Here is a 24,237-nt window from a genome sequence, read left to right on the forward strand (position 1 = left end):
ACTGTTAGTGTGGCCTTTGTATCACATATTCAAACTCTAACAGAAATAAGCCCAGGCTTTATAGAAGAAAAGCTGCTCAGTGTGCCACAGGGGGATCTTCATAAACAGGATCTAATAGCAACAGACAAGAACTCTTAAAGAGAACAAAGTGAGGAAGAATTGAGGGGTAGTAACCTAGAAAATAATTACTCAGAAAATTTAAGAACAAGGGAAAAAGGAGAGAGCTATATCTAATACAAAGAACCCCCAAAAGGAATAACCAAGTGGTAGTGAAAACTTAAGAACAAGGGAAAAAGGTAAGAGAAAGCTAAACCTAATACAAAGAACATCAAAATTAGTGGAACCTGCCTGTATTTGAGGACCAAAATAGAGATACCATCAGCCATTAGGAAAAACTTTAAAGAGACAGTTAGGACTGATTGGAAACAGCTATGCAGAGCAGTGTTATCTGAAGGACAATATCTGAATTAGAGAGCTCAGTGGAAAGAAAAATCTGTTGAAACTGCTTGCAGAAACGCAGCAGCAAGTCTTCCTGGTAGAAATGTTGATATGCTAACAAATTGTGCCAAGAAGCTATTAGGTCCTGGAAAACATCATTGTTGCAGCTATGAGAGGTACTCCTCCTTTAAAAAATCTTTGGAGGGGTTCGCCCTACAGGCTGCTTCCTATGAGGACAGCCAGGTCATATCAAAGAGATAATGCCCTAACAAAAGAAAAGACAAGAGATAACTATAGTAAAATATGTTACACCTCATGCCCTAGGTCTTTGCCCAAGGCACAGAAAAGAAAAACTTTGGGCTAACGAGTGCAAATTAGTTACTGTTGTTGAGAGCAAGATGTTACCAAATCATTTAAGAAATAAGGCACAGGGCTCTTTGACTCAAGGTTCACAAGAGGGAAGCAGCTGTCATAGCCCTTGTAGAGTTTAAGGAGTAACAGATCTTTTTGCTGATAGTGATTGCATCACTCGGGAAATTACCAAATTGGAATTGGTTGGACCCATAGCCCATCATAAGCTGATTTAGCCACACAGATGATTTTCATCTTTTTCTCAGTAAAGCAAGCTGCTTATTTTCATCCTGTGTAACTCACTTCTAATTCCTCATGATGATACCTCACCTTTAAGGAGGGTTTAAAAATGTAGAGAGGGTGAAATGCTTGTTTTTTTCAGCACAATTTGGCACCAAATTTTGGCGACTCTTAAGTTTTACACTAATAAGCTTGGGTGTGCTTGTATTAATTCTATTCTACATTTACAAATGCCTCAAAACCAGTCAACAGACTCATAATGTGATCATAAAACAGGCCATGGCTGCCCTTGAAGCAGAAAAATCTCCCAGTATATGGCTTAGTATGCTGGATCGGTAGTCAAAGATGGGTAAGATTCATGGGAACTTGTACCAACCTAAGACAGGAAATGAGGGCAAGAGCCTCATTGTCCAATGACAGGTAAGGATGTTGCTCTGCCATGGACAACCTAAGACAGACACAATCCCTGCCAGCTTTCTTTTCATTTTATATAAAGAAGGGGGAATTGTTGGGGGCTGTGCCATATGGACAGTGCCAGAATGGCGCCTGATCACATCGGCAGTAAGAAGGTTAATTAACATAAGCACACTCAGGTGATTTATCACTGGCCGTATTCAGTTAAGTCCATGCGCACAATGTGTGCACAGGTGTTCCCGAGTGCGCCTGCTTGGGCCTGCTCATTTTAACCCTTGCCATGATAGGATAGCTGGCTCCTCGCTTGACTGCAACTGGCATGGCCCCACCCTCCACCTCCTGGAAGGAATATAAGTGAGCAGTAGGCAGGAGTGCAAGAGTAAGTAAGCAGCAGCCGCTAGCAGCAAGAGGCAGAGAGAAGTCACTAGCAGAAAGGACGAAGAAGAAGCGGCAAGCAGATAGAAGCAGCTCGCAGAGAGAAGCAGCAGGCAGCGGGGGAAGGCAGGTCACAGAGCAGAGAATTAAGAACACACCTCTAGATCACAGATAGGTAGATTGCAGTATGTGGGATGCATCACTAAGAAACACCTCAGATAGATGCACCCTTAGTTCACAGGATGCAGGACGCACCTTTAAGAAGCAGCAGAACTACAAAGATATAGATCTCTGAAAGTGTAGTCTCTCTCTCTTAAGCAAAGTCTCTCTTTCTTTCTTATGTAAAGCCTCTCTTTCTCTCTCCTCTCAAAGCAAATAAGCCTCATTTCTTCTATCCTCTATAAACAAGCAAGTAAAGAAGCAGCTCAGAAATAGAAGTAGCTCAGTTTCCAGTCCACCACCTATAAAGACCCCCCATACAAATTGTTGCTGCAGGTGGTAACAAATGCCTACAGATCTGGCACCACAAAGAGTTAGTGACAATTCACATATTGCTTTCATCTTGGTTGAGAAAATGAGTGATGATTTCTTTTTTGGTAGCCCTACATAATAGAAATCAAATCAATTTAAAATTAAACACTTGAAAGAGGAAATTGGGGTGTTATTAGTAATAATTAGGAATTATTAGAGGATTATTAATTCAATACATTTACATTCTAAAACAGAAGTAAGTTTATATTATAAAAGGAGAAAATTTAAGAGACCTTCAATTTACTTTTGAACAAGAGTAATCTGCAGATAAAAAATACTAGTTCTACTTTAATAGATGACAAATCCCATGTATCATAAATATTAGAAAAGGAAAAAGACCTAAGAAATAATATCAACTTTCAGTACTTTAGTTCTCAAAAAGGTGAAATGATAGGCAGCTGTCCAAATGATTATGTGATTAGGAAGTTTTAGCTCTCACATTTTTAATTCTCTTATGTGCATTTGTATTTGTTGGATGTCCTTTTAGTTGTTTATTTATCCTGTAATTTATCCTGTAAATTTATCCTGTAGTTAAGAAATTGGTAGCAATCCAAACTTGTAAACATATTGCAAAACAGCTATTAATTAACATACACTTGACTGGTACTTTCAGTACCTTTCCCTATGAAGTTTATTGTGTTTGACAGCTGACAATTTCTCATGAACTAGAACAAAGCAAAACTTCAACAGATGAAAAAAAGAATCAGCAGCAGCACTGGATGTAAACCCATATTCCTGCTTTCTATTTCTTTGCTCTATTTTTGAGAACAACACTGTATGACATAAGAAAAAGAGGTTTTAGAAAAATATTCCTATATTTTAGACATAACCTCTATGAATTCTTATTATGTAGAATCTACTTGAAGGAATGGGAGAAAATTAGAGTAGGAGGAGAAAAACACATTTGTAGTTCACATTGCAATAGTTGGCAGCTACTTATTTCCTAAAGTAAAACTCTGATTAGATTCAATCTGGAAAATGAGATCAAAAAAGATAGGACAGCTACTTTTAAAAAAATCCCAATTTTCTCAACCAAGTAGAACCCCTGGGTTGATGCTAAATTATTAAAACAACCTATGAGCCTAGAAAGTTGAAAATTATTTCTTTATTAAGAAAACAAAGACATGTTGCTTAGGGAGAGGAGCAAAAATGACCAGTTATCAGGTACATTAGTAAATAATAAGTAAAACAAAATGTCTTATCAAAGACAACTATTTTAAGAACATTATTTCTATTATCTCTCAGAAAACATATATTTAGTTATAATATTAAAAACAAACACAAATTTAGCTTTTAATAGAAAATCAAATCCTATCAGAAGAATTACATGGAGTCAGCCATTTTTTAGAGATGCTTATTTAGGGTCCCCACCATAATATTTGATACTCAACATGCCTAAGGACAAAATATAAAAATGACTAATGCAGTCTGTGAGTTCACAGTCTAGAAGAAAATGTGACAGATTACAAGAGTATGGGGGGATGAATCAACGCAAATGAAAACCCAGGATTTCATTGTAGAAAAAAGCAAAAAGAGGATCAATGCTTCTGAAAGAGAAGTAAAGGTAATTTCTGGGAAATATGAAGCTGAGAGTTATTCCATTTTGTTAGGTTTGGAAGCCATCTCTAGATTGAGATTCCCAATGAAAGCCAGGGCATTGAAAATGAGACATCTAAAAATAAGTCATAATCACCTCAAAGAAAATAACAGGTAGCATAAACCTGCCCATTGTCTTTGTTGAAGCTATGGAATTACTCTTTTCAATTACTCCTGTCTTCATGGTATGATCATCTTCCTGATATGATCATCTGTGGTTAAGATGGTTTTTCGAACACCATTCCACATTTCAGGGACCTGTGGATGAAACTGGAGTGGAGTACAGGGTACCAAAAATAACTATAATGCTAGCTTGGGCCAGTGAAGGACAGAGACAGTAGATTAGGCTTGACTCCCACCAAATCAGCAATCCCTTCCATGCTATCAATGTAGTCTTCCTGAATGATATGACACTGGCTCTCCACATACCTAAAATTAGAGAAGATAGAAACCATGGCCTAACAAGAAGATAATCAATTAGATGGTCAATCAATCAGTGTTTTCTGAGTGCTGGTATTGATTTTATACTGGACTATTAGCTGTAGTAAATAGTGAAAAGATGATATTTGTCACTATCCTTAAAGATCTTATAAATCTACTAGTAAGAGATAAGATAGGTATACACCTACAGAACTCAAGGGTTTTGCTAAATATTATGGGTTTGACTGCTAAATAGAAATGAAAAAAGGGCCCTTAAAAGAGGACTGTACTAGGCCCTGGAAGAATGTGAAAGATATAGATAAGATGAGAACAAAGAAAAGGATTAAAAATCAGGGAACAGCAGCAAAGTGAAAGAATATTTATGGTCATTGCCTAAATTAGTAGAAAACAAGAATGGACAGCATTCCAGATTCAGAAGACTGATGTAAAAGAGGAAATTCACCACAAATATCCTCAAACATGAGATTCCCAATTATTTTATGAGGGCAGTGGTGGTGGGGTTGTGGGTGTCCACAGATCAGGGCTTTCAAGAGAAAATGTTAACTTGCAATCCTGAAAGGATGAGGTACGGTGACTTATCCTATAAAAGGAAGTGGCCCTTCAGATGGAAGCAGATAAAATGATTATACCAAGTGCAGATTTGGAGAGCTAAAGACTTTTTAGTGGGAAAATGTGGTGAACAGTAAAATATGTGGAAGAAGTGTGACTAGGAGACTTTCACTTGCTACTCTTTATAATGAAAAGAAAGAACAATGGAACACAAAGGAAATAAGATGAAAGTCAAATTAATCTGATTGAGGAATCCAAAACAAGGACAGGAAAAAATGATTAGAAAATAAATTTTAGTTATAATTCTTGAAATGGAATTCCAAAGGAACAGATAGATGGTCTAGTAGTACTTTATCAAAATGGGGCTGGAGTTTCAAAGAGATGAAATAGGAAAGAATTTAAGAGCTGTGCTTTCTGGAGGTGATATTAACTCAGGTGTTTGTATGCATGCATTTATTTATCTTGTAGCAGTAGGTCAAGAACTGGAGGTTTCATGAAGTTTTCACAAAAGGTTTCACTAGTTCCAGTCTTGGAGGATTGTTATGAGGATTAAATAAGTTCCATGTACATGAAATGCTGAATGTAACTGTCAACACTTAATAAAGATCAAATTATATCCTTGGGGACTGCTTATAGTCAGAAGGTGGTGGGACAAATAACTCAAAGGAAAGAAAGCAGAAAAGTCCAAATAAAAGTGTTTAGTGCCAGAAAAGAAGGGAAAGAAAGCACTCCAAGGGAAAATGTTTAAAAATGCCAAGCTCAGTAGTGAGAGATTGGAATCTAGTCATGGATGACCTCCAAGGGAACAGTGTCAGGAGTAAGGAGTTGAGTTTAAAATACAGGGACTCTGGGGAGCAAGGGGAGAGGCCTGAGAGCATAGGATGTAGAAACTTTAGATGTTTTGACAATGAAAGAGGGGAAGAAAATAGAAGAGCACCTGGTAAGGATAAGAAGATTAAATAAAAAATTACTTTCTCTTCCTCCAAGATAGGGGAGTTATGCTAGTATAGTCAGTTGCAGGTCCTTTATATGGACAAAAAAGAAAAAGGTCTTGTCTTTTTTTATTTTTTAATGTTAAGCTGATATTATGCAACCCTCAAGATTTCACTCCTTGATTCTAGTTTGACTCCTTGCCCTACTAACTAGGTTATTCCTTCAAATATTTGAAGGGAATATTCAGATCTCCCCCAGATGTTAACTTCTTTTGCCTAAACTTCTCCAGCAAATTAATCTGTATTTCAAATGATATGTTTTCACATTCCTTAAATCATTCTTATCTCCCTTCTTATTCCATGAATTCCAGTTTCACTTTTATAATGTTTTCAGGTGGTAGTCTGATCAGTTTAAAAAACAATTATGTGTTCTGGGACATAATGATTTTTTGATGATGCTAAATTTAATCATGCCTTTTAGAAACCTTATCCTCTGCTGACTCATATTGAGCCTACTATCCCAAACCTCAAAGTTTTTTTTTCTAGTACTCCTAACCAAAGCTGTAAAACAGTCTTAATTTCTGAATTTTAAGACAGTGAGCTCTGACAGTCCTCATTCCATTATCTTCCTGGCCTAGCCTCAGAAATAGTGTATGGTTTACAACAATCCTTGATTTGTTGAATTTAATTTGCTTTGATTCTAACCTTTAGGAAGATCCTTTTCTGCATCCTAACTTCATGATTTCATTTTTCTTTCTAAACCTATTCCCTTTCACTAGCAGTACCACCATTTACATAGATGGTCAAGTCACAAAACTGTCTCATATCTGCTTATCAAGCCTACATTCTTTATCCCTTAAAAAGGAAGATTACCCAGAATAGTTTTGTTCCCTCCCTATCTCCCCTGAACTATTACAGTTGTCTTTAGGGCTCCCTTCCTATAGGCCTTCTATACCACTTGCCTTATAATAGAAAGGCAAATAAACATGGTTTTAGGATTCTCAATTTAGAAACACAAATAAAAAGCTAGAAAGAATATTATTGTGTCATGTACTGTGGTCATTCTACAATACATTATTACATATTTATTATTATGTCACTCACTTGCTTAAATTCTAGGCAAGTGCTCTGCCACTGAGCTAAATCCTAACCCCCAAACTTTTTATTTAGCAGAGCATACAAAAAGTTTCTTACCTGATACATGTAGAGATATATTCAACTACTCTTCTACCTTTGCCATATAGTCTAGATATATCAGACTATGTGCAGGTCTCAGGCTATAATGTTCCTTTTGCTATTCTAAGACATTATAATTAGAATGCTACATGCTGACACTATTTACCTACCTCTTATTATTCCATAACTCCTCAGTTTGTTTTGCAACTACAAAAGGTATTCATGCTTAAATAACTAAATGAAAAATTTGTTGGGCAACACAGCATCCAAGTATCATCTCACTAATTAATTTCAAATTGCTGAGGCAATTTAGCAAGGCCCTAAACAACTTAGTGAGACCCTATCTAAAAAAATACAAAGGCTGGGAATGTAACTCAGTGGTAAAGTGACTCTAGGTTCAATCCCTAGTACACAAGAAAAAAGAAAAGAATATTATTGGGACATCTGTGGAAAATAGATAATGTATTTTATCAATGTTAAATTTCCCAAATGTGCTAATTGTATTATGGTATATAACAGAGTGCCCTTTTTCTTAGGTATATATTAATGATTTTGACTTACTTTTAAAAAAAGTTCTTAAGTATGTTTGTATACTAAATATTGTTTGAATATTCCTATCTTCTAAAAGGGAAAACAGAAAAAGCAAATATGGCCATCTTTGATTGTTGAATCTAGGTAAAAGATATATGAATGTTCAATGTATTTATTATTGAACTGCTTTTCTGTAGATCTGAACAGTTTCAAAAGTGAGAAATTAGAAAAAATTATTTAAAGTCAGTATATAGAAATGATTTCACAATGGTCCTCCTGACTGTATGAGAACCTCATTCTTTATACTGTGCATCCTATGCATTTCTTTGTCATATCCTGTTGTCTGTCTTCTCATTTATATTTTTAAGGTAAGATCCATTCTGAAGTCTTCCAGTTGTTACTCATGTTTTCCTTGGGCAAATTACTTAGTTTCTCTTAGTTTCAATTTTTTTTAATCTGTAAAATGGACATTAGAAATGTACGGACCCCCCAGGGCCATTTGTGAGGGTTACATGAGATAATACATATAATTCATCACTGTGCTTGTCTTTAAAAACTCTTGAAAAAAGGTAAGGTATTATTTGTATTATCATGTCTTTTCTCTCTGTATTTCATGACCAATATAATGCCTTGCTCACAACAGATGCCCCATATTTGTTGACTGATTGAATGATGCACTGCCCTGTACTACCTTTTTGTTGTTGTTGGGCACAATATAAAATGAACTGATACCTGACAGATTAAAAAAAATGGTTAATGCCAATGAGAATAAGTGACAGAATTCCTTTAGACCAGCAGATCTTGTTCTTCTGTGGTCGATAAGGTAAAAATTGAATTTCAAATTCTCTGGATTTTCTTAATGTATGGGTAGAGATAGCTTTGTTAGTCTGTGTGAACAATCCTTGTTCTTGTATCTTAGCCATTATCAACTCCATTCCCATCCTGAGAACATACCTGTGTTTAGGCTTCAGGCCAAATATTTCATAATCAAATCTTTGATTCATACTTTTTTCCAAAAAATGTATTTGTTAATGCTTGGCCACATATCTTTAATATAAGATGTTTAAGTTGAGAAAAGTGTACCACATCAAAAGGATATCCATGGTCTCCTACATGATTCAGGATCCAAGCCCCACTTCTGGTGCTGAAGAATACCTAAGGCATGGAAAATATTGTTTACTTTTATCATTTTGGCTCACAATCTGAAAGCACTCCCACTTTATTCAAGATCAAGTTCAAACTCACTAGTGTGGCATTTTAGTTTTGTACAATCTTTTTAAAGAATTTTCTGCCATTTTTCTTCTCAAACACTGTCCAAGAATATATCTCACTGTGATCCACCATTATGTTTATATTTAAAGTTAATGTGATTGAAAATTCTCCTCTTTTAAATTCTCCTCAGCCCATTCATTTTTAAGATTCAGATCAATTTGGCTTCCTCTAAGAGATCATTACTGACCTTTCAGGCTGAGAATTCTCTCTCCATCCTCTGAACTTCACTAGCACTTACCACCCATAGGACTCATTAAAAATTATGGAATAGGCTGGGCTCAGTGGTGCATGCCTATAATCCCAGTGGCTCCAGAGACTGAGGCTGGTGGATCACGAGTTCAAAGCTAGTCTCAGCAATTTAGCAAGGCCCTAATCAACTCAGTGAGTGTCTCTAAATAAAATATAAAAAGGGCTGGAGAAGTGGCTCAGTGGGTAAGTGCTGATATCCATATGTTTTTGAAAAGATTAGATTGCTTCTTTTTTTTTTTTCCATTTGAGTGGCAAAAAGGAAACTCACCCACCATTCTTTTACGTAAAAGTTTTTAATTACCAAAATGCACCTTCCTTTATATGAGAACATGGCATTTCTTCTGGACAATGGACAATTCACACTCTCAATATTGCATTTACACAACCTCTTCTAGCAAATTCCTGGTCTTCATCAATTCCAGGGAGAGGCTAACTAGGAATTTTTAAAAGAATTTTTTTGTAGTTGTAGATGGACAGTATGCCTTTGTTTTATTTGTTTATTTTTCTGTGGTGCTAAGGATGGAACCCAGTGCCTCACACATGCCAGTCCAGCACTGAGCTACAGCCCCAGCACTAACTGAGACTCTGAGTGCAGCCTGAGGCAGCAAATTTATTCCTTAGTATAAAGCAAACTGAATAGTGGAACTCTAACCATTAATCATGCCCCTCTATTAGCATCAATCATCATGCCAATTGAGGCAATGAAACCAAGCCCCGTATTTGCCACTGGTACTGATGGGCGATGTACAGCCATCCATACTCTGTTGAGTCTACCTTCTTGATAAGAGTGAAGATAGAATGAAGCAAAGTAAATTGACTCAAACCTGCTTGGCTGTGTAGCTAATCTCTACAACCATATACCCTCCAGAATTTCCAACAATTATAAAGACTCTTTTTCCAGCCAATGCCTCTAGGTTTTTATAGTCTTGACTATGGAAGTACTGTCCTTTGAACTTCTCAATTCCTGCAAGAGAACATAAAATAATTTTTGATGATAGTTTATATGATGGATATCATTTGTAAAATCATTATTTTGGAGAATTTAAAGTTGAAGCACATATTCTCCATATTATTTCCCTTTATTCAGCTATTCTTGTCATTCTGAATACATTTGCTTATTTTTTTCTTCCATAGCCCCAGGATAGTAACTTGTGATTCCTTTATTGTAAGTAGTTTTTATTTTGTATTTGCAGACTCACAAATCCAAAGTGCCTCAGAAAACTGCCATTCTCTTTTGTCTTTTCATTCCCTTAGATACATACTCCCATTTCAATTAGAGTATATATGTTTCTGTATACTTTAGAGTACACATAAAGTGCATTTTTTAGAAAAAGAAAGTTCAGGCCTCGAACTGAAAGTAAATTATTCAAGCTTTCATTTAACCCTTAGAAACTCGATATATGTTTGTTTCCTCAATCACTGAAAAATTCCATATCTGAACCAATGCTGTGTAAGAGTTCCACAGTCTTCCTTTTTGATCCTTATGAAGACCAAAGTCATTGTGAAACTAAATACAATCATGTTCTACTTGTCAGAAATACATACGTTCTCAAAAATTTCCTGTAAGTTGGTTTCATTATTGTGAAAACATCACAGAAGTACTTACATAAGCATAGATTGTTTAGGCCAGTCACTTGATGTGGCCTCCTGATGCAATCAAGACCCACAATAAACATGAGACATGTGAGGCTAGTTGGTGTAACATGAAAATCTTTTCTACATTAAATGTTCCTATAAGTAGAAGCAGTAAGCTAAATGTAGTAAATACATAAACCAGTAATATGGTTGTTTATTATTATTATGTACCAATACATAATTGTGTGAGCTATAATTTTATACAACTCACAGTGCAGACAGGTCTTTACATCAACATCACCATGATATTATGATGGCTATGATACTACTCAGTCAATAGGAATTTTTCAGTCCTCATTATAATCTTATTGGATCACCATTCTGTATGTATTCCAGCCTTGACTGAAATGGCATTATGTGGTGACATGATTGTTCACAGATCTCTAAACTCTAAAATTACCATTGTCCAAATGGCAATAATACAAATTATTCCATTTTCAAGGGAACATGCACAATTAGGGTAAGCCTTATATCACCCCAAGGTAAAAACCACTCAGACCACAACCTTCTATTCCTCAGTGTCAAAGGCATGGCTTGAGGTTCAACCTCCTTTCTGGTAGGTCACTTACCTGGAAAGCTTTCCAGGGGTAAGTGAGCATTACTGTGATAGGCCATTGCAAAGCATGACTCCATCAAAGACATTAACTTCCTTTTTCCCTTCACATTCAATAACCACCTCCCATTGGCCTGAAGTAGAGAAATAAGGCCTCTTCTTCATACTGTACACAGTGGCCTGAAAGCAAAGTAACATATACTGGAGGTTGTAACCATAGCCAGTACATTGTATATCTTCTGAGACATGACTTATACTGCAAAATGTTACACAAAAGGTTGATACTGCAAGTAAAATCACATCATTAGGGTCCTTGCAAGAATATTTGATTTTCATACTCCATAAAGAACAGTTTTGTTTGATGTTGTGGTGCAAATGAGAAGATTTCTAAGAGGCAGATAAAGTAAAATGAAGTTGACAGACTAATGTACTCTCCTGTGCCTCTAGAAAAGTAGGATTTGTGAGGATTTTAGTCTCTGCCTTAAGGCATTGTAGCACCTGAATAAATCCTGAATTTCACCTCTACTACTGTGACACTCTGTGCACTAAACACCTATTCCTCCAATAACCCCAGACATCCCCAAACTTTCTGATGTCTTCTGACACCCAAATCCTGTTCTCTTTGACTAACCTCAAACATGTGACTATGAGGCTCCCTTTCATGTTAGAGCAGGAAAATATTTCAGTGGTTCTTATTTTTTTAAAGGAATCTTTCTTTACTTTTTACATATGCTCACTTTACAAATAACTATAGAGAAAGAGGCTGTGAGATAGGGAAATAGTGGTATAATTTTTAGTTTTTCAATAAAAGCAATAAATATGGGTTACTCTGCCTTTCTAAGGAAACATCAAGAATGCATTCCAATGAGCTTCTAGGGTCTTAGCTATAATGTCTTGGTTGAAAAATAGACCCTAAGCCTTAACCATCCTGTATGATTTATAGTTCCTGTCATGTGTTTTTACACATGCTGGTGCTTCTACTTGGATCATCCTTTTATTCCTTCTTCATTTAGTAGATTCCTTTCTATTCAAGACTCAATTTGGACATTATCTTCTCTAAAAATCTTTTCTAAAACTTGATTCCTCTTCCCTGATGGGTTAAACATCCCTCTTCTGAACTGCAATGTATAGATCTCTATAGCACTTATCACTTGGTTTATTACTTATATGTATAATAATAATTTTCTTCATTTTTCTGTGTCTTTAAACACAGTTACTTAGTTAAGTTACTTATTTTTTTGTCTATGCATCATCACTGCTTAGTACAGTAACAAACTTCTTCAAGAACTGTCACTTAAACAGGTCAGAGATGCACCACTGGGCTGCAAATGACTGGCTTTGGAAATTGTCACAAGATATTACCATTTTATTATTGTTGCTAAACAGAAGATGGTAGAAGGTTTGGGGTTTAAGCCAGGTGATATATCTGTTTATGATCATGATTATACATTATGGGAAAATCACAGCAGACTTTAGAGAAGGAAGGAACCAAAAGTCATACAGTACAATCATCTTCTTCTACATAAAAAGAAAATTATGATAAATTCAAGTTGAGAAACTAACTCATCTCAGGTCACAATTAATTAGTGATAAGAATGAGGACCAGAATTCAGGGTTTTGTTTCCTAATTCAGTGTCCTACTCTCTCCACCAGATTTAACTTCTTTGCTTCCTCAATAATTTCCCAGTCACTAAGTACTTCACCAGGTGGTTTGGTGATCACATAAAATAATATATTGAAAAGTGCCTCAGAAAGTATAAAATAATAAAGTAATAATGGAAAATTTGTGGAACCAGAAAGATTTAAAGTTCCCATACCTATTCATTCTCATCATCTCCTTTATTATAAGCAGAGTGTGAAATGAAGACAATGAAAATACTGGTGGCAGGTATCTTTCTGTATCTGCAGCCAAAATATATGAGAGACTTTCCCAGGGGTATTTTAGAGAAAGAACAGAGTGGAGTCTTTGTACTTGGGCATATCAAACTAATATTTACACATAAGCACTGGTAAATGAAGCCACATTATTCATTTACTTGATGAAGAACTTCAAACACAAAGACACCCACAAAACTGCCTACCTTGAACTGGATATACTTTAAAAGGCTGAAGTCTTTGGCATATGTCCTGAAATACTCAAGGACCTAGAAATTGTGCATGAAGTTAAGATAATGATCTGGGATTATGTAGTCACTGAAGCACATCATCTCCTTAGAAGTATTGATGATCACCAATTTGTAAATACTGACTCTCCCTTCTTCAGGATTTTCCTGCAGTAAATTAGAAGTATTCATGGCAACTTGAGAACTAATTTCATGATTTACAAATAGCCAGTAAACAGTTGAAAAATTTTCTGGAATAAATGCCAATTCAAACAAATGCACACATACACAACCTCCATACCTCTCCCAGTACTTGTACCTCTGTGTAGTTACTTCCCCTAGAAACTCAGTATATTTATGACTTGCTTTTGACCAACAGTATGCAGTTGAAATGACACTGAATGACTTTCAATACTAATTAATAAGTAGCCTTGCAGTTTCCACCTGGGTGTCTTAGAAGGCTTACTTTGGTGAAACCCAGTAGCCATGTAAGAAGTTATCTTTTGTAGCTGTGACCCAAATACCTGACAATGAGAAGGAATTCTTTTGGCTCATGGATTCAGAGGTTTCAGCTCCACTGCTTTTGGCTCCAGGCAAGGCAGAAAATCATGGTGGAAGGGTATGACAGAGGAAAGCTTCTCAGCTCATGGTAGCCAGAAAGCAGGGGTTGGAGGAAGAGGCCCAGGACAAGATAGAGTCCCCAAGGGTAACCCCCTGAACCCATGATCTGCTTTTCAACCATGTCCCGACTGCCTACTCTTTCTACCACTGCCTAGTAATCCATTCAGCTGTCAATGAATTAATTCATTGATGATGTCAGAACCCTAATGAATGAATCACTTTCCAAAAGACCCACCTCTGGACAATGCTGCACTGGATACCAAGACTTGAACACCTGGGAATTTGGGGAATATTCAAAATCTTTACTATAAAAACTCCTACTACAATGAGACCACAATACTGATAGGAAGCCCAACCTAGGCACATGGAAGAAAATATCTAGGATAGAGAAATATTCAAATAGCCCCCAAAATTCTAGCTATCCCACCTAAAGTTCTAAATTTGTGAACAAAGTAGTCACACTAAATTCAGTCTTAGCACTCATCGGATGGCAATCACAAGAAATTCCAAGTGAGAACTTCCCAGCTGAATGAATAAGTCTCAAGAATTTTCATATGTACTGAGACAATGCTCTCAAGAAAATGTACTAAGTCTCTTTCCTGTATAAGTTGTTATTTACCCCACTGTTACTATTGCTGGGTAACAGTCATTTAAATGAGTAAAAGTGGATTAGATCAAAACATAAAAGGGAGAATATAAGTTAGTACAATATTTTCTGAGTAATTTTGCAATGTATATAAAAATCCTTGAAATTTACATAGCCTTACAAAGAAATATTCAAATATTCATAGCCTTATAAAGAAATATTGCAAAGACTTGCAAACAAAGATTATTGTTAAAAGATGTTACTGTCAGCATTATTCATAAAATAAAAAGAAAACAAGTTAAATGCTTAAGAAAAAATACTGAAATTTGAGAACCACTGTTCTAGATCCTTGCTAGTATGGTCTAGTATGGTCTGTGGACCAGCACAAAGGGGATCACTAGGGACATTGTTAGCAATGCAGAATTTTAGGTCCCTACCTAGACTTACTGAATCAGAACTAACATAACAAAATCCTCAAATGAGTCAGATGCACATGAAAACTGAGAAGCACTGCTTCAGATGACATTAATCCCTAATTCAGTGTCTTCCTTCCTTTAACAAACTTTTTACTTCCTCAAAAATTTCCAATTAATTGCTTCATGGGGTTAAGGTGGTAAACCAATAAAACAATGCAATGTGAATCCAGCCTATTATACTGTCACTGAAATGTCACAAAACACAGGTTTTCAAATCTATTACATTTAAATTATTTTTGATTATAGAAAATCACCTTAACCAATTTGGACCCTCTTCTTCCTTTGTATTACAGAAATGAATAAATATTAGGAGAATTGGTATTACAAAATATTAAATATCTACAAAACAGAGTGTTGGATTTGTCCACATTCAGGTTTATTTTCCTCCCAATTCTTATTAAAGAATTATTTAGTCTAGGAATATGAAATTTATCATATTCATTTGTCTGTCCCATAATTATTTCTTTTTGACTACTAATAAGGTTTTCAGGAGTCTCCTTTCAAGTTTTTTCTTATTTATTTTACCTATTTCAACCAAAGTATTCATTTAAGTTGTGGTTATGACTATATTTCTGCCATAATTAACATTTTAGCTGTTCATGTGTCCTATATTACCTAGCAGAGTGCTTTATTGGGACTCCAGATCAACACCACCAGAATCTCATGAATGGGTTGACATCATTTTTTGTTAATGTTCTCCCAGTGATTAATTCTTATATATGTAGCAAAAGTGAACAGCTATATCCTTTTAAGTGTTTTTCAATCCATTTATTGTCTTATTCTCTGTTTTGCCAGTTTTTAGAGAAAGGAGGAGTTGTGAAATTTATGGTTTTTTAAAACATATTTTATTAAACGGTGTATATTAATTAATTTTCTAATTAAGCAGTAACATTTTATATTATATTGTGCCCACATGGCATCTATTTGTCTATCTGCTATACTTTAAAACTTTTCTATGTGAAATAGTTATCTGATCATCAGCATAAATATCTCTTAAGGCTTGTCAGAAGTGGAGAATTTTGGTATACTCCAAATTAGTTCATGAGAATGTCCAGTAATTCATGTGTACATTAAAGTTTTAAAAGCACAGTTTAGCTTGCTTTAATGATTTTTAGATCTGCAGTTTGACTCAAAAATATCAAGATTATTTTATAGCATTGAGTACTTATTAAATCCTTAGCATTTTGAAAGGAATTTATTAACTTTTCAAGTAATTTCATTCATAAGGTAACATCAAAGTAGATGTATATATATCATATTACAGCCTACTTTCTACCATCAATCTTACTTAATGTTAATGAAGAGATCAAGAATTGATTGAAATTAATGTCTTGAGAGATCATATAATTATTATTAGAAAGTTTTCAGCTGTACAAGGAGACAATACCAGTTTGGTAAGTGGAACATGATCAGAAAAGAGAAATGGTGGTGTCTGAGAAAACACTTGTTTGGCAGATAGAAAAATGAAAGAGAAATCATGATAGGAAAGTACAAGTGGTACTACCAGAGAAGAAAATAAAAATATACTGAATCCCAGGAAACTGTAACAAAAAAGAAGAAAATAGAAACCCTGAATTCCCAGTGTTCTTATTGGACACCTACCAGTGGAGGTGGAATTTCAAAGTGCTTAGATCAATTCTACATATAAAACCTCTAACAAATTATAAAAAAGAAAGTTTTGGGGGATGGAAGGGCAACTAGACTCCAAATAATGATCATGGGACTGACAGAGAAGTACATCTCAGGAAAAAGTTCTCAAGTTAACCACCAGCAACATGCAAAATATGTTCAGTCCATTAAAGGATGTTTATAATATCTTAGTCCCCATAGTTATTTAACTGAAAAATGTGAAAAGGAGAGTCTATAGCTCCATAAACATTCTTAGCAGCCACTTAGGACAGCTTCCTTCTCAGAAATCCACTTATTAAACAAATACATTGGGTAGGAAATATATGCCAGGCATCATTCTTGGTTCTAGAATATAATAGTAAACCACATAGGTATGTCTGTGTTAAGAAAAGTCAGAGAAGTCAGAGCATTATGATGAAAGTTTATTTTTTATAGAAGCAGTTTATAAGATATTGAAATTTTGCCCAGAGGATTATAAAAAAGAAATTCCCAATCTGTATATTTAGCAGATTTTAACTTCAAATCTCTTTAGAGTTTAAAAACCACAAAACTGATAATCAGGCAGAATAATGGCTACACTTCCAAAATCATCCCTGCCTCAATTGATTTCACTGCTGTTGAGTAATTGCCAAACCTGGCTAGGATGCTTAAGGAAACTCAAAATGTGGGGGTCTCACTCTAGGCATGAATAATAACTGACATGTAACCATATGCAGAGCTGTCACTTTTATAAGTGATTAATGAAATTATTCATTTACTTACTCCCTATGATCACTGTACAAAGGGGGTATTACTATTATCCCTTCCTAAAGATTAAAACAAACAGTGAAAAGAGAGGTTTAATGATTTGCCCAAGGCCATACTTCTTGTAAATGACAGTCTTTGAATCTAAAACAGTGCTCTTAACCTCTACACTAAGGTGTGACTGGATTTCAAGAGTAGAATTTTCTGTTACTAAAAACAAATTAACAGGGTTTTCAGCCCACATCTGATTATGATAAAGGTATATGGATTTGCTAAGGGGATTCATTTTAGATCTGAATAAGACTATAGTCAGGATTAATTCTCAAAATGGAGCCAAGATACAACACATTTGTTCAACTAAGAAATGTCATAAGGCTCTTTTAAGTAGCTGGCCAAAACCGTGTTAGTTTTTATGATGTGAAATATACCTGTAACACCTCAATTCCATTAACTTTTCCAGAAAATGAGTTTAAAAGTAAACCAAGTTAGAGATCAATGAAGGTGACTGATACTTTTTGGCACTTAATAAGCATACCATTTAAATAAATGATATTGTCAATGGTTACTAACAAGTTGTAAGGTTGGATGTGCACATTAAAACAATTTAAAACTGAGTATATGTAAGGACAAGAAAATCTATTTGCAGGTGTCCTCTACCCTCTTCTGGAAGACAAAGGACTTTGAACTTCTCAAAGCAACAAGTTTACAGCAAACAATAGTATCAAATTTTATACCTTATTCAAGGACAAGAAATGTCAGAAAAATACCTGGATTTTTTTTTTAATAGAAAAAGTAATGTTGAGTATTGGAGGGGGATATTCCTAGAAGGAGTTGTTAGCAGGTAATTCTAGCTCATTTATCTTTAAGACATATCAGAAGCAACCATTCTACATTTTCTAATCCCTTTGTGCTTTCTAATACATGTTGTTCTGTTCCTCATCCTCCCTGCTTCACCAGATTGTTTCCCTCTTCTGAAAAACAGAAAAACTAATGAAATGAAAATATTGTCTGTGTTTCTCATGGACAATAGAAAAGGAAAAAAAGGGACATCTGCAATAAATTTTGCAGTCAACAGAGGGAAATAGAAACCCTCATAAAATGTGGGGTGAGGGGATGTTAAGAAGTCAACAGGCAGAATTTTTTAGGTTTAGTCACTATCAAACTCTCATATTACCTAACAGGAGATAAAATGTTGCAAGCACCCATCTGCAGGTAGGAATTCAAGTATTAATGGACAAGGAGATTTACCTGATACCTATAAAGCCCTCCAATGTCATCAGTCCTTTCAAAGCAAACAGATTCCATGTCTTCATCCAGGCACCACTTGACAGAAGAGAGCCGACAGGATTCACTTCCAATCACAGCAATTCTTTTCTTGGTGATGGTCTCCACAGGTCTTCACCTAGCTATGACAATGTCACTTGTTCTAAAGAAAGAATGACGAGAAACAGAAAGCACAAATCTGTCAACAGTTTTTAAGAAAGACAGTTGCCATGACACACAAATGCTGAAACAAGAGGTGACTTTGGGAAAGCCAGATTTGGTTGCCCTCTTCAGAAGGAATCTCTTGCACAAGATAGGGCAACCCTGTTGCCTGCAGGACCCAGAGCTGAGAAGCTTCATAGTGTTATTGTACTGTTTCCAGAAGCATCTGACTGATTCTTCAGCTGCAATCTGGAAGTTAATCTGATTTTCTGCTGTGATAAAAGAAATATAAACTACAGAAGTACAAACAGCAACAAGAGTCGGTGGGGAGGAGATGTTCTTGCCCACCTCCTTTCAGCCAACATCCCACTCACTCATTGGCAGCAATTTTACCTCTCTTAATGACAAGAAAATGTGGAGTGATTCTTTTTTGGGCAGAAAACAAAAACAAAAAATTATCTACAACTTCTGTAGTTTTCACCTGCTGTTACAGACAGTGCCTTTTTACTCCCTCTGGAGACAGAATGGTCCTCTAATCTCTTTTGCTCCCCTACTCTCTGCATTCACTTTTAACTTCCTGCTTTTCCCTTAAAGTAACAAACTTCTACTAAAACAAAACTGTCAACAACTCCCAAGCAAGCTTGATAGAAATGGCAAAATACAAAACACCCTCCTTGCAGGAAATGTGTTCAAACAGGTGAACCTACCCCTTTCTCTCCCTCCTCCCACCTAATGAACTAGATCTTCAGATATAAACTACTGGTAGAATTTACTTTAAAATCCCCATGCGTGTTTTAAACTACTTTTAGATTACTATAGCTGTTTTCATTTCAACTACTTTTAAATATGGTTACAAATAGATCTTTGACTTGGAGAATTATTTTAACTCCATCAGGAAGATGCTTGTCTTAGACCAATATATGGTCTGAATTATACAAAAATATAGGAATCACACAATGGGAAACTCATAATGTCCACATCACCTAATGGGAAAACGAAAGAAAAGAGGATCAAAGGTGGCGTTGTGTGTGTGTGTGCATAAATATGTATATATATACACATATTTATATATGCATGTATGTATGTAATAAAAAGAAATGTTTTCACTTTGGTTGGGGTATGAGAGATTGAACCTGGGGCACTTACCTACTGAGCCACAACCAATTATTTTTTCATTTTGAGACAGGGTCTCACTAAGTTTCTTAGGGCCTCACTACTTTTCTGAAGCTGGCTTTGAACATGTGATCCTCCTGCTTCAACATCCTGAGCCACTTGGATTACAGGTGAGTGTCACAGAACTGGGCAGAATGTTTTAACTTTTTGATGTGGTTTTGTCAAAAGTTATTCATCAAAATATACTAATCTTTCAATGGACACATCAATATGACCTAGTCAAATAGTTATTTTAAAAGAGCTGCTATTTAATTTTGCTCTGAATTCTCATCTCACTTTGCTCCTGCAACACTACCACTAAAACCTTTATTTAACTAGTGACTGTCCTCACAGATTACCACCAAAAAGAGTGCCTTTTGTCACCAAGGACCTTTCCCTCTGTCTAATGCTACTTTCTCCTAGGAAGATAAAGCAATGTTTTTTTTTTTTTTTTTCAGTTCCCTAAATCTCCTTTGAGATTTCAGAATAATTGGTTTCCCGTTCCAACCCTCCCAAGACCTATGGTAGTGGAAGGACCAAGGGATACTTAAGAAAAGGACATCTCATCTACAACCATCCAGTTTCTGTTAAACCATGGTTTGTCAGGTGTTGGAGAACACAGATGGTATTCTTTCTGTTAATGAATCACTGGACCACAAGGGGCTACATCTGAATCTGAGAGAGACAACTGCATGTCACCAAGACATACAATTCAAGTTGGGTGCAGTAGCCAGATGGGTTTGGGGTTGTCATCTTTGGGGTAGGAATGAGCATATCAAGAGTAGAATTAACATTGAATTTTAGTGGCTAGACAAGAAGCAGACACTGCTAGACACTCAGTAAAATGTTTTCTCCTCCTCTTACAATATCATATATCTCTTTAGAATGGGGCTGCCCAAAGAAGAACTGTATTTTCCTGGTTTCCCTTTTAGCTATGTATAAATTTATGATCAAGTTATCACCAAGGAACATAAGAAGAGCAAATGTGAGCAACTTCTACCTAACCTATAAGTATTGTACTATTTTGAAAATATTAATAGCACACTATAAAAATAAAAAATGTTCAGCATCTCATGTGATTAGAGAAATACAAATTAAAATGGCATTGAGAGTTCATCTCACTCCTGTCAGAATAATAATTATCAAGAATACAAGTAAGAATAAATTTTGGCACCGATATGGTGAAAAATGTTTGCTCATACATTGCTGGGGGACTGCAAACTAGTGCAACCACTCTGGAAAGCAATATGGAGATTCCTCAGAAAAATTGAAATAGAACCACCATTTGACCCAGTTATCCCACTCCTAGGTTTATACCCAAAGGACTTAAAATCAACATACTATGGTGACACAGCCACATCAATGTTTATAGCAGCTCAATTCACAATAGCTAAACTATGGAACCAACTTAGATGTCCTTCAATAGATGAATGGATAAAGAAATATGGTATATATATACGATGGAATATTACTGAATCATAAAGAAGAATGAAATTATAGCATTTGCAAATAAATGGACAGAAATGAAGACTATCATTCTAAGTGAAATAAGCCAATCCTAGAAAACCAAAGGCTGAATATCCTCTCTGATATGCAGATGCTAACACACAATAAGGTGGGGTAAGGGAAAAATAGAAGTACATTAGATAAAGGAGAATGAAGGAAAGGGAGGGATATGAGAAAAGAGAGTAAAATGAATTGAACATAACTTTCCTATGTTCACATATCAATTCATGACCAGTATAACTCCACATCATGCACAAGCACAAGGATGGAAAGTTATACTCCATGTATGTATAATATGCCAAAATACATTCTAGTGTCATGTATAACTAAACAGAACTAATAAAATATTAAATTAAAAAAATAAAGAAAATATTAATAGCAGATAATTTCCCAGATGATAAGTGAAACTCTAGGTGGTGAGGGTCAAACCCATGTGCAGGATAGCCATTGAATTAAACAACAGTTTACCTTTACCTTATTAGCACGAGACCTAAGGTGGAAAATTAACATGGAAAGGAGATATGGGACTCATAAAGAGGCATGAGGAAGGAGAATGCAGGCACAACCCTAGTTCCTCCTCTACAGGTGATGATATTAAGACACACACATAATGTATACACATACACTTTTTGAAATGATATGAATTAATATTTACATGGAAGTTTAGGAAAAATTTTAATCACCATGGAACTTATTCGATTTATATAGCTTTCATAGCAGGCAGTAGGAACAATCTAAGCAGGCACATTTAAAACTTCAACTCATGCATCATGTTCATAAACATTCAAAAACAAAGCACATGGGTTCTGTCCATTGAGAGACACAGAAAGTCACATGACTAAGGGTCTGGATGCACAATATTCCTATAGGGGAGAAGATGGAGAGTTGGGAATAGGAATACAATCTATTAAAGTTGGCTATGCATGAAGTATAATTGAGTAGATAAAGCACACTCTGTGATTCTGTTTGCTTTCAGAGACCACATCTATGGGTCATGAAAATGAGGAAAACCCTATGCCTGTGGACTTCACAAGCTAATGAGATTACCATGGAACCTCAACCATGAAGGATAACTCCTGATCATTTGAGTCTTTACTGGTGAGATGCAGACAGTTGGGTGATCTCCAGATTTATTTTCAGCTAAAGTATTTTGGTCTTTTACAATACCCTGGAAATTCAAATTTGTGTTTCATTTCTTCTTTATAAAAAAATGTGGAACTGCGGTTATGGCTCCCTGGTAGAGGACTTGCCTAGCATGTGTGAGGCACTGGGTTCATTTCTCAGCACAGCATATAAATAAATGAAAAAAATAAAGGTCTATTAACATCTAAAAAATATTTTTTTAAAAAGTGTTCTATTTAGTGTTCTCAACAGTGTTATAGGACAACTACTATTGTTCCCCACTATGAATTACTATGCATCATAGACCTTTTGGAAGCACTCTCAGATTATTTATGTCCTCTGAGTTTGGAGATTATTTTACATCCCACTTTTGAGCATTTTTGGGTATCAAAACGGGAAACTTCCTTGGTTAAATGTTACAACTGTACCTCAGGAATACAAACACAAGTGCAACAAGTATGTTCATTTTTCAAACCTAAGATCAAGTTTTGTGAAGTTAGGGTATAAGATGGCTTTGGCTTATCAACCCAGAGGAAGAGAAAGGTCACAGAGTGTTCTTAGGATTTCAGTGTAGGCTAAAACAGGAGGAACATTTAGCTTTATGCAATTTTACTGCTGAGATAATGTGCTCCTTACATGAAAATATGTCAGAAAAACTAAACTCCAGCAGTAGTACACTCAAAGGCTTCAGGGACTAGCTAGGTAGATTACATATATGTTTTCCTGCTGGACCAAAAAGAGTGAGATTGCTTGTAACCAATTTGAAAAAAAAAGTATTAAATTAGAACAACAACAACAAAAAATACTGGGCATAATGGCACAAGCTTGTCATCATAACTACTCAGGAGGTTATTTCAGGAAGATTACACTTTGAGTCCAGCCTTGACAACTTAGCCAGACTACCCATGCCCCAAATAAAATAAAATTAAAAGCAATGGGGATGTAGCTCAGTAGTAGAGTGCTTGCCTAACACACATAAAACCTTGGGTTCAATTCCAGTACTTTAAACAAATGCAACAGGAAAACAAGAACTGCTCTGTCAAACAAAAGACATGCAGATAAGTTTCAGTGCAAAGCTATCTGCAATCTCTGACCTGTAATAAACATGGAAGTGATATCTCTTTGACATAGTGATTGTATTTCCTTTGGATATACACTCAGTAATATAGTTGCTGGATCATATGGTAGCTCTACTTTTAATTTTTGTTGTTTTTTTTTTTTTGAGGAGCCCCATAGTGTTTTTCATAAAGGCTGTACTAATTTACATTCCCACCAGCAATGTATGAGAGTTTGCCTATGTCTGCATACACACAAAAATGAACTCATGAAGCCCCCCAAACTCTTCATTCTGTCTTCCTCCTTCCATATGGCAACTCCATTCTACCACATGCTAATGTCAAATCCTTGAAATCATCTTTTATAATCCTATTTCTCCACAATTCTCAATTTGTGAATCTTCTAGGCATTATCTGTTCAATATATCTACTTGCCACACCACTATTACCATGCTGTCCTCCAAATTATCATCTTTTGCCCAGACTATTGTAGTAGTCTCCAACCTGAAGTCTCTGCTTCTCCCTTATAAGCTCAT

The 24,237-nt window shown here is 35.6% G+C and overlaps 1 pseudogene; it reads right to left on the reverse strand.

The window, feature by feature from the left end:
* Positions 1-4,253: 4,253 nt before the first annotated feature.
* The window catches only part of LOC124973347 (flavin-containing monooxygenase 5-like), a 100,444-nt pseudogene continuing 80,460 nt past the window's right edge, over positions 4,254-24,237 (reverse strand).

This window comes from Sciurus carolinensis (genome assembly GCF_902686445.1).
Source record: "Sciurus carolinensis chromosome 14 unlocalized genomic scaffold, mSciCar1.2 scaffold_126_arrow_ctg1, whole genome shotgun sequence".
Taxonomy (NCBI): Eukaryota; Metazoa; Chordata; class Mammalia; order Rodentia; family Sciuridae; genus Sciurus; species Sciurus carolinensis.